Consider the following 7,251-nt stretch of genomic DNA (forward strand, 5'->3'; position numbering starts at 1 on the left):
GCAGTGTCACTGGCCCTCATATGTGGGATCTGAACCGGGGCCCTCTGGCATCCCAAGCGAGTTCTTAACCATCGCGCCACTCGGCCGGCCCGAGAACAGCAAATCTTAATCTTTGAGTGCAAATGTATTGGAAGGAAAGAAAGGTGTAAGTAAAATATTCCAGAATAGGGTTATTTTTGGGAATTAAAACAATGTAGGACAACTGGAGAGAGACAAGTTAGTTTGATTTGTGGAGACTTTAAAAGCCTCAGGATGAAGTTACATGAAAAGGGTGAAACAAAGCAAGATAAATTGGTCCCAGGCGCTCTTTTATGCCTACCGTGTGGAATGAGCTGCCATTTTGTTCTGCTGTAGGTGTCAAAGTTCCTGAAATGTTGTTCAACAAAGAAGCCCAATCCTCACTGCCAGCCAGTGCTGGTGGCCAGTTCCAGAAAGCCCTGGGGACAAGGGATGCACTGTGCCCACATTACCTCTTCCAGGGACGTAGCAATTCCTTCCTCTTTTGCAAGAAGAACCATGAACACAAGTGCTCTGAGGGAGCCAACCTGCATCCAGTGGTGCCCAGGTCTGTAAGATTCCAGCCAAAGCAAGGTCCTTTCAAGTGACTTGTGGTGGTAAAAAAACAAACCAGTGGGGCTGATTGAGAATCAACGGTGACAAATGAGATTAGTGGCTCAAGCTCAGTCAACCTGAGGTTGGAATGGCTTAAAGCATTGGTGCCCAGGATGTGGGCGGCTGTTTCTGTCCCTTCTCACGTTGCTGAACAATTTGATCCCAGAAGTCATTTATCACCACAATCCTGATAACCAAAGCAGAGAGACCTAGCTCTGTGAATTTGAACATATATCCCATTCTAAACCATCTCCTTTGCAACATTAGGTTTTTAGTCTGCTTAAAGGGCAAGGAAAATTGTTCTGTTTTCTTCCTTCTTGAATTTTCCTTTGCTACGCTCTTATTTTTCCCTGGTTACCCTGTTGTGTCTGCTTTTGCTACCGTTTCTCACATCAAATCTCCACTCTCATGGACAGCATGTTTATAGGCTGCAAGGCTAAAGGGGTGAAAAAGGTTTCCTCATTGACGCTGACTTCTGCTGGTATCTCCTTGGCGCCAATATACTCTTTTTCATGTTTCTGTTTCTCCTGGCTCTGGAAATATCCTTTCCTTTCAATTAGGTAAACCTCACCTCAGGGCTCTATTGATGAGGGAGGGCTTTCAAAAGCAATATTCAGAGGGTGTGCTCACCAGAAAGGTTAGCCAGCAAGCACCCAGCTCTTGTATAAGGCCACCTGTTCTCTAAGGAACAGGACTCCATTAACAGACTTTGTTGCTGGAGGAGTTTTTATTCTTTCCTCTTTCAGACTTAGAAGGATGTCTAAAGTGTTTATTATTAGCCTAAACTGAGAGCAACTGTGTGTCCTTATCATTAAAAAACAAATACACCTGTTTGGCAGCAGGAACTCTGCCTGGCTTTATGAACCAGGAAAATCAACACTGTATTCAGAGCCCAGCCAGTAAATCTGAGGGGGCCTGTAAAGTCATGCTGGAGAAGGGGTTCTTTGTGGAAGGATCCAAACTTCCATAGGCTCAAGGATTCCCACTGGAAGACCAGGCTTGGTAGTCATTTGTTTGCACATGTTCTCATATATGTGTCCTGTATTACTACATGTGGAATACAAGAACTCATGGGTGGGAGCACACTGAAAAATTGGTAGGGCAGAAACCTAAGGGATAAAGGAAAAGCAATATCCTGTGACTGCTGTCAAGTTAGTACTTCTTTCTGATATCTCCCAAGTGCCCCAGCACTTCGCTGAACTCTTTTTTGCTGAAAATGGAGTTATTAATACTTTAGTTTTAAAATTGAGTCGTGCCATTGTTCTGATTTCTTCTAGAATTAAAAATAAAACTCAAGAGTAACTTTACTTATCAAAAAGAAAGGGACATCCTGATACTTCCCACATTCCCAAGGCTATGACAACCATAACTAAATAAATAACATTTAGTTATTTGACTCATCTTTGAGTGCCTGTGAATCTTAAGGTACTGTGCTGGTGTGGACAAAATCAAAGTGCAGCCTGTGGTCCCTGCCCTCTAGAAACTTATGATCTAATGGGGATATAAGATATATACCATTCAGGTCCCCCAACACACACACACCAGATCCACACATCCACTGCTCCCGCTCTTTCATCATCAGCTTCAATGACGTTTTCATATTGGTGGCAGTTTTAGACACCTGCTGCTCCTGACTCTTTCCCCTGTAATTTTAGGCCTTCTCAGATTAGTCCCAGAGGAATGTTTTTTTGACAGCTTTAGAGTCACCTGAACAGGTGGGTAGTGTTGTCTCCTTTTACCTTAGCTGCTTGGATGTGGTTAGATGGCTTATCCCTGTGGGAGAGATTCCTAGGTCAAATGTAGGAGTTTGGGTGGGGTGAGAAGTATACTGATTTTGAAGGAATAAAAACACCCAGAATTTGTTTCAAGAATTATCCTAAATTAAGGATATCCTAAATTAAGAAATCATTGAATATATGGTTATTAGTATTAATGAACACAATCAACCAAATTTAAAAGTCACGTTTGTCATATTTTCAAACCTGGGATACACTGCAAAAGAGTGTATGTTTTGAAATTAGCAGAACTGTGTTCAAATTTTGCTCCACCATTTTCTATTTATATAGCCTTAGGCAAGCCTCTGTTTTCAGCTCTGCAAAATGGAGATTAGTAATATTCACTTTTGAGAGTGGTGTGAAGATTAAGTGAGACACTGTGTATAAAAGCTTTTAGCTCCATGCCCCCAGGGCTAATTCTGTCCCTGTCTTTTCCTCTACTTTTCTACAGAGGATTATGCCTGTATTTTATTTTAGTCCACTCTTTTTTTTTTTTCCTGTTCTTGGCTTTTCTCTTTGTTTTTGTTCTTATTTTTTCTGGCTGATCTTGTCTCTCTGGTTTCCCCCTCTTTCCTCTCTGTGGATGTTTGTGTTGCCTGTGTTTATTTTTCCATCGTGAACTTTCCTTGGGTTCCTTTCTAATTTGCCTTTTTGCAGGCGTCTTTTGTTTTACCTGGGTCTCTAGCCCCTTTGCACACTGATGTCAACACTGGCTGCTGATTTTGGATTTTGCTGGGGAAAGAAGGGTGGAAGGTATGGGGAGACAGCTCTTAAGGGGCCTAGAGAAAGGATATTGGGGGGGCGGGGTTGAAGTGGTTTAGTTGCTTTGCTATACATATTTTGCAGACATACACTTCAGTTCCTAGCCAGAAGTTGGACACTTTTCCCCACAGATCCTCAGGGTTTTTTAATCTGCCCTGATTGCACTCTCGTTCTCTTCCTTTTCTGTTTCTATACCCCAGTGCTGTGGAGCTCAGTTTTCCCCTCCCCAACTTCCTGCTCTCTTGCTTTCTCTGAAACATGTTTTACCTATTACTGCTCTTCTCCAACATTTCACTTATGTGGAACACCCACTTGGAAAGGGAGTTGTTTCTGAAGAGGGGGAGGCGATCATTGATAATAGCAATAAGCATAATAGTTGCATATGAAGTGCCAATGCTCACACAAGGCCAAAAACAAGACAGCAGGAACTCATGACCCTGTTCCATTGGGCACAGATTCCTAATAGAATCCAGAGAGTCCAAAGGATAGAGACAAACTAAGGGAGAGGTGGGAGGGGTGGGTGGTGACAGGAAGGAGAAGCCAGGGAGTATTTCTTGCATTTTAATTTCCACAAACATTTATTCAGCACCTATGCTGAGCCAAGCAGTGTGCTAAGCTCTGGGTGTCATTTGATGAACAATATACAAGAAAGTTCTGTCTTTAGATTGTTCCAGTTGTGTTCCAAAGAGTAAGAATTTGGGGCCGGCTGAGTGGCGCGTTGGTTAAGAGCTGGCGTGGGACGCCAGAGGGCCCCGGTTCGGATCCCACATATGAGGGCCAGTGACACTGCCCTCCACAGCTAAGATGCTGAACAACAGCTCGACCTGGACCTGGACCTGGACCTGGGCTGCTGTGAGTCGCAGGCGACGGTGTAGGCTGCAGCCCCTGCTGCAGTGGGTTGCCATGGGCTACCGTATGTAGCCAGCAGCCAGTGTGAGCGGCCAGCAGCTGCAGTGAGCAGCCATCCAGAAGCCGGCGACTGATCTGCCTCGTCCAGGAAGAGCGCAATGATGGTGCCAACTTGGGCCAGTGAAGCAACGTCCTCCACAACTAGACTGAAGAATAAAAAGGATAGCAACTTGTCTGTTTCCCTTCCCCAATTCCCCAATAAAATCTTTAAAAAAAAAAAAAAGAGTAAGAATTTCCCTGCAAGTTACATCTAATATTTTAAATTTGGAAGTTGTTTTCTTTGTTTCTTTTTTTTAAATTAGTTTTTATTATTATTATTATTAGTTTCAGGTGTACAAAACAACATAGTGATTAGACATTTACACACTTCACAAAGTGATAATCCCAACAAGCCTACTACTCATCTGACACCGTATGTAGCTATTAAAATACCATTTATATTCCCTATGCATGGAACTTTACATTCCATGACTATCTATCTATCTATCTATCTATCTATCTATCTATCTATCTATCTATCATCTATCTTAGTTAGCATTCAATATTATTTTATACTAGTTTTAGGTATACAGCGTAGTGGTTAGGCATTTATATAGTTTATGAAGTGATCCCCTGATAAGTCCAGTACCCATTGACACTATACATAGTTTTTACAACATTGACTGTATTTCCCATACTGTATTTCATATCCCTGTGACTATTTTGTAACTACCGATTTGTACTTCCTAATCCCTTCATCTTTGTCACCCATCCCCCCAACACCCCACCCATCTATCAACCATCAGTTTGTTCTCTGTATCTGTGAGTCTATTTCTGTTTTGTTTGTTTGTTTATTTTGTTCTTTAGATTCCACATATAAGCAAGATCATATGGTATTTGTCTTTCTCTGTCTGACTTATTTCACTTAGCATAATACCCTCTAGGTCCATCTATGTTGTTGCAAATGGAAAGATTTCATTTTTTTGTATGGCAGAGTAATACTCCATTGTATATATGTACCACAACTTCTTTACCTAATTATCTATTGATGAGCATTTTGGTTGTTTCCATATCTTGGCTATTGTAAATATTGCTGCAGTAAACTTAGGGTGTATATATCTTTTCTGATTAGTGTTTTGGATTTCTTTGGATAAACATCTGGGAGTGGAATTGCTGAATCATATGGTAGCCCTATTTTTAATTTTTTAAGAAACTTCCATACTGTTTTCCATAGTGGCTGCACCAATTGGCAATTCCACCAACAGTGCGCAAGGGTTCCCTTTTCTCCACATCCTCTCAAACATCCTTGTTGTTCGTTGATTTATTGATGATAGCCATTCTGACCATCATCAATGGTCATGTGTATGACGTAGTATGTCAGTGTGGTTTTTATTTGCATTTCTCTATTGATTAGTGAGATTCAGCATCTTTTCATATGTCTATTGACCATCTGTATGTCCTCTTTGGAGAAATGTCTATTCAGGTCCTCTGCCCATTTTTAAATTGAATTGTTTGGTTTTTTTTGGCATTGAGTTGTATGAGGTTTTTTGTTTTGTTTTGTCTTTTTGTTTGTTTTTTACAAATTTTAGATATTAACCACTTATGAGATGTACCATTGGAAAATATCTTCTCCCATTCAGTAAGCTGTCTTTCCATTTTTTTGATGGTTTCCTTTACTGGGCAAAGCCTTTTTAGTTTGATATAGTCCCATTTGTTTATTTTTTCTTTTGTTTCTTTTGCCTGAGGAGATATATCGGTCAAATATTACTAAGGGTAATGTATGAGAGTTTACTTTCTATATTTTCTTCTAGGAATTTTATGGTTTTGGGTCTTACATTTAAGTCTTTAATCCATTTTGAGTTTAATTATTGTATATGGTGTAAGAAGGTGGTCTAGTTTCATTTTTTTGCATGTATCTGTCCAGTTTTCCCAGCACCATTTATTGAATAGACTGTCTTTACACCAATGTATATTCTTGCTTCCTTTGTCATAGATTAAATGACCATATAAGCATGAATTTATCTCTGGGCTCTCCATTCTGTTCCATTGATCTATGTGTCTGTTTTTATGTCAATACCATGCTGTTTTGATTACTATGACCTTGTAGTATAGTTTGATATCAGGTATTCAGCTTTGTGTTTCTTTCTCAGGATTGGCATGGCTGTTTGGATTATAAATTTTAGGATTATAAACTTTAGGATTATTTCTTCTAGTTCTGTGAAAAATGCCATTGGTATTTTGATAGGGATTACACTGAATCTATATATTGCTTTGGGTAGTATGGACATTTTAACTATAGTAATTCTTCCTATCCATGAGCATGATATATATTTTCATTTATTTGTATCTTCTTTAATTTCTCTCTTCATTATCTTACAATTTTCTGAGTACAGGTCTTTTACTTCCTTGGTTAAATTTACTTCCAGGTATTTGTATTTTTTTAATGCAATTATAATGGGATTGTTTTCTTAATTTCTCTTTCTGATAGTTTGTTATTGGTGTTTAAAAATGCAACCAATTTCTGAATATTAATTTTGTATCCTGCTACTTTACTGAATTCATTTTCAGTTCTAATCATTTTTTGGTGGAATCTTTGAGGTTCTCTCTATATAGTATCGTGTCATTTGCAAATAATTACAGTTTTACATCTTTCTTTCCAATTTGGTGGCTTTTGTTTCTTTTTTTTTCTGATTGCTGTGGCTAGGACTTCCAGTACTATGTTGAATAAAAGTGGTGAAAGTGGACATCTTTGTCTTGTTCCTGATTTTAAGAAGAATGCTTTTAGCTTTTCCCCATTGAGTATGATATTAGCTGTGTGTTTGTCATATATGGCCTTTATTATGTTGAGATATGTTCCACCTATTTCCACCTTGGCTGAGAGTTTTTATAAATGGAGGCTGGATTTTGTCAAATGCTTTTTCTGCATCTATTAATATGACTAGGTGATCTTTATTTTTCATTTTGTTTATGTGGTATATTACATTAATTGATTTGTGAATACTGAACCAACCTTGCATACAAGGAATAAATCCCACTTGATTGTGGTGTATGATCTTTTAAATGTATTGCTGAATTCGGTTTGCTAATATTTTGCTGAGAATTTTCATCTATATTCATTAAGGATATCTTTTTTTGTAATGTCTTTGTCTGGTTTTGGAATCAGGGTAATTGTGACCTCATAAAATGAACTTCAGAGCCTCCCTCTTGAATTTTT

The sequence above is a fragment of the Hipposideros armiger genome, unplaced genomic scaffold (genome assembly GCF_001890085.2).
Source record: "Hipposideros armiger isolate ML-2016 unplaced genomic scaffold, ASM189008v1 scaffold_5, whole genome shotgun sequence".
In the NCBI taxonomy this organism is placed as follows: Eukaryota; Metazoa; Chordata; class Mammalia; order Chiroptera; family Hipposideridae; genus Hipposideros; species Hipposideros armiger.